Source organism: Harmonia axyridis, chromosome 7, assembly GCF_914767665.1.
Source record: "Harmonia axyridis chromosome 7, icHarAxyr1.1, whole genome shotgun sequence".
In the NCBI taxonomy this organism is placed as follows: domain Eukaryota; kingdom Metazoa; phylum Arthropoda; class Insecta; order Coleoptera; family Coccinellidae; genus Harmonia; species Harmonia axyridis.
In genome coordinates this window covers 28,992,202-28,999,060 of record NC_059507.1, presented here as the reverse complement: position 1 = coordinate 28,999,060, position 6,859 = coordinate 28,992,202, and the positions used below count along the sequence as shown (strand labels likewise).

Here is a 6,859-nt window from a genome sequence, read left to right as displayed (position 1 = left end):
CTCATTTTGGGACCATTCGACGAATCTACGCCTTACTTGATGATCGTTTGGCTTTAATTCTTGCACGAGTTGGATTTTGTAAGCACGCAAATCCTTCCGCAAAATCTTTCATAAAGTGGATGGACACAGATCCAATTCCTGTGCTCGATGGCGGATAGACTCATTCAGGTCTTCCTCAATGCTACGCTCTACAGCAGCAATAGCTTCTTCTGTACGCACCGTACGGCGTCTCTGGGGATGCGAGTTATCAATAAGAGTAAACGTGGTGCGAAAACGTTCCATGGTTAATCGAATTAACTGCTCTGATGGACGATTTTGTCGACGATAAAATGGACGTAGTGCGCGATACGTATTCTGCACAGAACCATTATTTTCAAATGAAATTGCACTATTTGCAAGCGTCGTTCAGACGTGAGTCTATTCATGATGAATTGCCAAATCAAACTGAGAATGAATCACTGGACAGCTGTCAAATCGGTCGCCATCTCGAACAGTAATGCCAACTGAACATTATATACCTCGAAAAAAAGCACCTGTTATTTATGAAACCACAATAATAGTGCTTTCTGCTTCTTTGGATTATGATAAAAAGTTTGAGAACACAAAATACTTTCCTTATTATACATACATAATATGTAGATTTAGATTTAACTAAGAAGGTTTCGTTTCACTGCGACATAATGGTTTATTGTGCCCCCCATAAGAGCTATTCTCTCCATAACGTGATCTACAGGTCGCCTTAGAGTTCCAGAGTTCTGATGAACTCCAATATCTGGGATGGCTTCAAGGAGGCTACTTCCTCACTTCTATAAGTTTCGTGTCAAAGTCAGGTTTTGCGTTGGCTAGCGATGGCGTCACCAAGTGATCGGAGTTTCTTCCTCCTCTCCACAGAATCTGCACTCGTCGTTTTCTGTTAGACCCATTCTCATGAGGTGTTTTCTGAGGCGGCAATGCCTTGTGAGGGATCCAGTGAGGAGGTGTAGCATATTCTTACTAAGATCCAGATACTTCTTGGATCTTGTAGAGTCAAAGTTTCGAAAAAACTTTTTGGAGTGATCCAAACCAGAGATTCCACCAGAGTTGTTTTCTTTCGGTTACCTCCTTTTCCTGAAACTCTTTTCTTTTTGGCAAGTGTGTTGGCCTCCTCATTCCCTCTGATTCCCGAGTGGCTGGGAACCCAGACTAAAAAAACCCTGTTATTCTTACCCATTTTATTAAGTTTTCTTCGGCACTTCAATACCATCTTAGAATCGATGATATGTGAGCTCAGTGCTCTGATTGCAGCCTGACTATCGGAATGTATCACTATGTCATATTTCCGATAGTTTCTTGCAATGTTAATTTCTACACATCTTTCTATTGCAAGTATCTCTGCCTGAAAGACACTTAGACAGTGGCCTAGCGATATTGAGCATTTGGTACCAGCCTCGAATACTCCAACGCCAGTCCCTGTCGTGGTTTTGGAACCATCTGTATACCATTTGATGGTATTCTTTTTGAGAACTGGGATTGTGGACTTTTTTTCCCAATCCTCTTTACTACTTAGTATCGCAATGAATGTTTTTTCGATGCTAATTTCCTTTATCCTCCCATCGCTAGGATTCATAATATGTAAGAGGTGTCCCAATTTCATTTCTAAATGGGACACCCTATATTTTTCAAAGCAGTTTTCAAGGTTTTGCAAAAATGTCATCCGTTTCAAAGATATTGAGATTTTCGACTTGATTTTTTTCATGGGTCACCTCATATAAAATTTTTTCATTTATTTTGAGAATTAAATGGGACACCTTGTATATGACTTGATAACAATTATAGAATAAGAACAATGGCCACAAAATGAATTAAATCTCGGAATAAATTAAAAAAATTTGTATATATCTATGATCCGTTAAGAGTCATATAAACTATGAAAATTACTGAAAAACGTTTTTAAAGTTTTTAGAATATCTCGAAACTAGACATAGCGTTCTATCAGCGATTTGTGACGTATAGGAATCCCAAATTTCTGGGATTACTATTTTCTCATCATGCAGTCGGCAACGATTTGAATGTTCAGAATTAAATTTCGATAGTTGGAAGGGGTTCGCGTTCAATTTAATAGTTAATATTTTCAACTTTGAGGGTAATTCTATGTTTCCATGTTTTATTTCGGTGACCAGAAATGAATTGAAATGGCCAATATTTGTGGAAATTAGAAAACTTGATCCCCACTCGATGGTCCAAATTGTTCGATGTGTAGATGGTGACAAACCCAGCACATAGTAAAGGATTGAAGAAGAAGAAGAAATTGTTTTATATTCAAATAAATAATGTGTCAAAATTTCACATTTTATTGATTGTTACATGCGAGGCTCGCGTTGCTTCATACGACGAGCCGCCTCTGCGAGGCTGTGCTTATTTGTGATCACCTACGATATTTCGGAAACCCTGTTTCCTTCTGAGATTCACACGAGTAGTGGCTATTTGACTGTGGTATTTTGTGTTCTTATGTTGTCGAAGAAGAGGGCTAGTATTTTACGATTGATGGTGAAGGGTAAATTTGAGGTTTTGCATCAAAAGGTTGTTGCCTAAGGCTATTGACATTATACACAGGATGTGGGAACAGGACTTCCTTCGTTTGGGGTCAGATATTTTAATTTTCGATGTAAAAGACATTACCTCTACGATTAAATGTTTTTCTTCAGAATAATCATCAGCAGAACAGTTTGTTTTCAGATCTTTGACGAAGATATAGCAAAATATTTGAAACGGTCATTTTTCAGAAACGCTCTGTAACTTGAGAACTATAAGATATCTATCATCTGTTCTCTGTTATATTATTATTTCAAAAAAATATATCGGGGGTCCTTGGAAATTTTATCACCAAGTTTTATAGTTCAGTGGATACTTTCAGTGACCCTCGAAAATGGGACACCATGTACTTCGACAATGCAGAGACCTAGTAAAGCACTGTTGAGTTTTTACCCAGCAATTATTATAAAATTTTTCCTAGTTCAGGGCTCCAACTCTTGACCTTCGGCTTAGGAGAATAGGTTCTTATCCAATGGATCAACTGTTCTTTTGCTGAAAAGGGATTCCTTTGCATCCGCTGAGGTTTGAACTCACGACCTCTAGTTAACGAGACCAAGGAAAACTCAAAAATAATGTATTTACATATTGTGATACATTTTGTAGTATCTATATTTTTCATACACACGTGAGACATTTTGTTGACTAAATAGTTCTGCCTACAAGTGTCACTATATTTTCATTACATATTGATGAACTTCATTCTGCATATGGGTTTTGTGCAGATATTTCATTAAAAAGAAGTATCTCTGCCTCCTGTGAGGTTTGAACTCACGACCCCTGGTTTACGAGACCAGTGCTCTACCACTGAGCTAAAGAGGCGCCTGCTCGATAATTCGACTCTTATGCTCCCTAGATCCAGTAGTACGAATATTTAATATAAATATCAAAATTATGTCATATTTCAAAATATTCACTATATTATATCTGATTGAAATAATATATGCTTATTTGTCTAGGAATACAATTTCAACTGACAAAATATCAAATTTCGGTACTTATTTTTGTTCATCAATAGTTCAAAATACTTGCTGTTTTTACAATTTTCAACTTGTTGATTCATTTCACCATTTCGCAGATTCAATTTGGTAGATAAGTGATTAAGTGAATCAAATCTCTTTGATATTTGATGTAAATTTACCTCAACATTATTTAGTTTTATTGGGTGTTCAGAGTCAATTTTCTGTTGACCACATGAATATATTTCGAAGTTTGTATGATACTAACTGAGAGAAAAAAATTGCCAAATTGCTCCAAAACATTAATATATTGATATATTTTTAAATACACCAGGTGTTCTACCATTGAAATGCTATGAACGAAGGAATGAAGTTTGTTCGAAGTTTCATAGGCTCAAAATCAACCGTTTTTGAGATATTTCGATTTTTCATAAATTGCATGTTCTTTGGAAAAACCTAAGGTTTTGAAAAAAAAACTAGAAGAATGGAGGTAAATAGGTATTGACTTTTTGATTATCATTGAAACTTTTGCCTTCATCAATTTAATAAAGATGACAAACTTAGTTATGAAAATGTGCATCTAACGCTTATTAAAGTATAGTGTTAACAAAAGTGTAGTTACTTCAGATTTCAAATCAACGAGTCTACGACTATAATATCATTTTCCATAATTCGAATACTTTTCAGTAAATGTTTAGACTGAACTTCCACATCTTGTAGAACAAAATCGTGCGAGAATATATCAGAAACGCACAGTTTTCATGGTTATATTTTATCATTCTATGTTGGTACTCCGAACTTTCCGCCACGGCTTTATCTGTCAATTCATCAATTCGCCTTAAAGAAATCAGTTCTGCCAACCAACATTTTTCAATGCAAAAATCACTAAATTATATTTATGGAAATATTTCATTAATTTCAATGAAAATGCAATGAATTAGAGAAAATAATGTATAATACTCGTACAGAAAGCTCATTCTACCACTCGTTCATTCCAAAACTCGCCACTTCGTGGCTCGTTTTTGAATTTTGAACTCGTGGAAGAATATCAATGCCTTCTGCACTTGTATTATAAATAACTATTCTGTATATAATTATCCATGATCTGCAAAACATATACCTAAAAGCACCACGCGATAACTCAATCCATCTTAATATCTTGGTTAACTTAAAAACTATAAAAATAACCACACAATTTCAGAGCGTTGACGTGATGTAACCATATCATGTTAGTGGCCGTCAAACAAATTCAGAAAATTATTTCGTAATCTATCTGTTGAGTAGGTAATCATATTAATGGAATAAAGAGATCATATTACTTTGTTAGCTCCAGTCTCACATCAAATTAATATTTTCAGGCATGTTGGCTGCATTCGATTTTTTCCTTCAACAATGGTTAGTGCTTAGTAGCTCTTCTGCTTGTAGTCAGGGTAAAAATTCAAGTATATACTTAGAGTGTGCGAAAAACAGACTGACATCATCGTTAATTAAGATATTCAGAGGTTTCAAGAATTCTCACAAACCCTTAATATAATCGGAATAGAAAACATTTGGAAATAACCATAGATATCTTCACCTTAATGAGATTTCTTAACTTTTTACGTCGTTTTTGATTATGACTGTTGTGATTATTTTTCAATCTAGGAATCATATCATATGCCGAAGAAAATTGTTTTGGAACAAAATTTTTCGCTTGAAATGAATGCTCAGGCCTTAAAGCCTGTTTTGACTCGACATTCATCAGGCATACAATCCAACAAAACATTTTTCCTTCAAATGTCAAAATATCAAATTGAAGAGATAATTCAAATCTGGAAGAACAGAGTCTATAACAATTATAAGTAAAACTTTTCGCAATTTTGTTGATTTTGATTACATAATTGTATTGATACACAAAACTAATTTCCCAAAAACTGCAGATTAACGAAGCATAAACATAAAGGGGAAATCGCTATCGAATTCTGGAATTGATAATCAGCGGCAAAATAGAAGGAAAGAAGGGTGTAGGAAGAAGGCAAGCCTCCTGGCTCGGAAATATTCAAGAATGGACCGGAATAAGAAAGGCAAGTCAACTTTTGCATATGGCACAGGATCGAGAAGCATTCTCAATGTTGATCGCCAACGTCGGACAAAACTGACAGGGCACATGAAGAAGAACATAAGACATCAACTAAAAAATAAACCAAAAAATAGACATAGGCGTCGAAAGAAACACGAAAAAGGTAGAGTAATAAGAGGTTTATTTCTTCAATGTCTCAAAAAACTATCGAAATGCTACCTTTTTTATGTGCAAATCATCTTAATGTGAGATTTCTCCGATAAATATTTATCCAAAGTTGTGAATGTAAACGATCTCAACAATTAACAAAGAATTGAAAAAAAAACATTGATGCGAGTGGTGTATCTTATGAATTTCAGTTTTCATTTTAGCCTCCTGTTTCTCCAATGCAGTAATTGTTGGAGACGTCAGAGAGAATAAGGATTAATTTTTCCCTCATGAAGGAAATTCATTTTCTATTTCGCATCTTGAAGGCAGAATAAAAGAAAAAGAATGCATGAAATAAAGGCCGAGTTGACGGTTCGCTGCTTGCAAATCCTCACGATCAGTATGCTAGAGCGCGCTAGTTGAGACTTATATCTTACGTAGAGATAGAATGAAATGAGGAAAACTTACCAATTCCCCACCCTTCGTATTATTAGGAAGATGTAGTAGGGATCTTCATAACAAGAATGCGGCAAACCGCCATCAACACATTTTATAGATATTCCTCTCCTATTCCGTCTGATGAATAAGCCTTTACCCAATGTAGTAGAAATTTACTTTTTCTTTAGTTTAGTCTAGATCAAAATTGTCTGCTCAAACAAGAGTAAATTGCAACTAGGTATTTTTGGTTTATCAAAGACATGCTCTTTTTATTTTTCAGTTCAGATTCGAATGTAATAATGTATTTTTCATTGTAGTTTGCTGAGAGAAACAAGTATTTTCTTGGTATTGAATTTAATCGTTAACAATATGCAGACCTCATTGGATAACCAAAAAATTAAGAAAGCACTGACGTCAAGTTACAAAATTTCACATACTCTTTCAAATACGTTTTTATGACTTTGCATGAGTTAAATATTCAATTAACATTTGAAATGATATGAAAACATAGTAAGATCATTTCAACATGTAAACATGTAGATAATAACAATGATAAATGCATGCTTGAGGGCTCGATTTGTCCCCTTTCGAATGAGAACATTCTGCACTCAAATTTGGCTCTTTCGGACCAAATCGATCTTTTTGTTGGAATCTATAATTTTTTATAAAAATGTTCGACATAAAATGA

The 6,859-nt window shown here is 34.9% G+C and overlaps 1 non-coding gene across 1 annotated transcript; it reads right to left on the bottom strand.

Annotated features, from left to right (window-relative positions):
- Window positions 1-3,318: 3,318 nt before the first annotated feature.
- Window positions 3,319-3,390, bottom strand: Trnat-cgu. The gene has a single exon. It is a non-coding gene; the product is annotated as a tRNA-Thr (tRNA).
- Window positions 3,391-6,859: the final 3,469 nt, after the last annotated feature.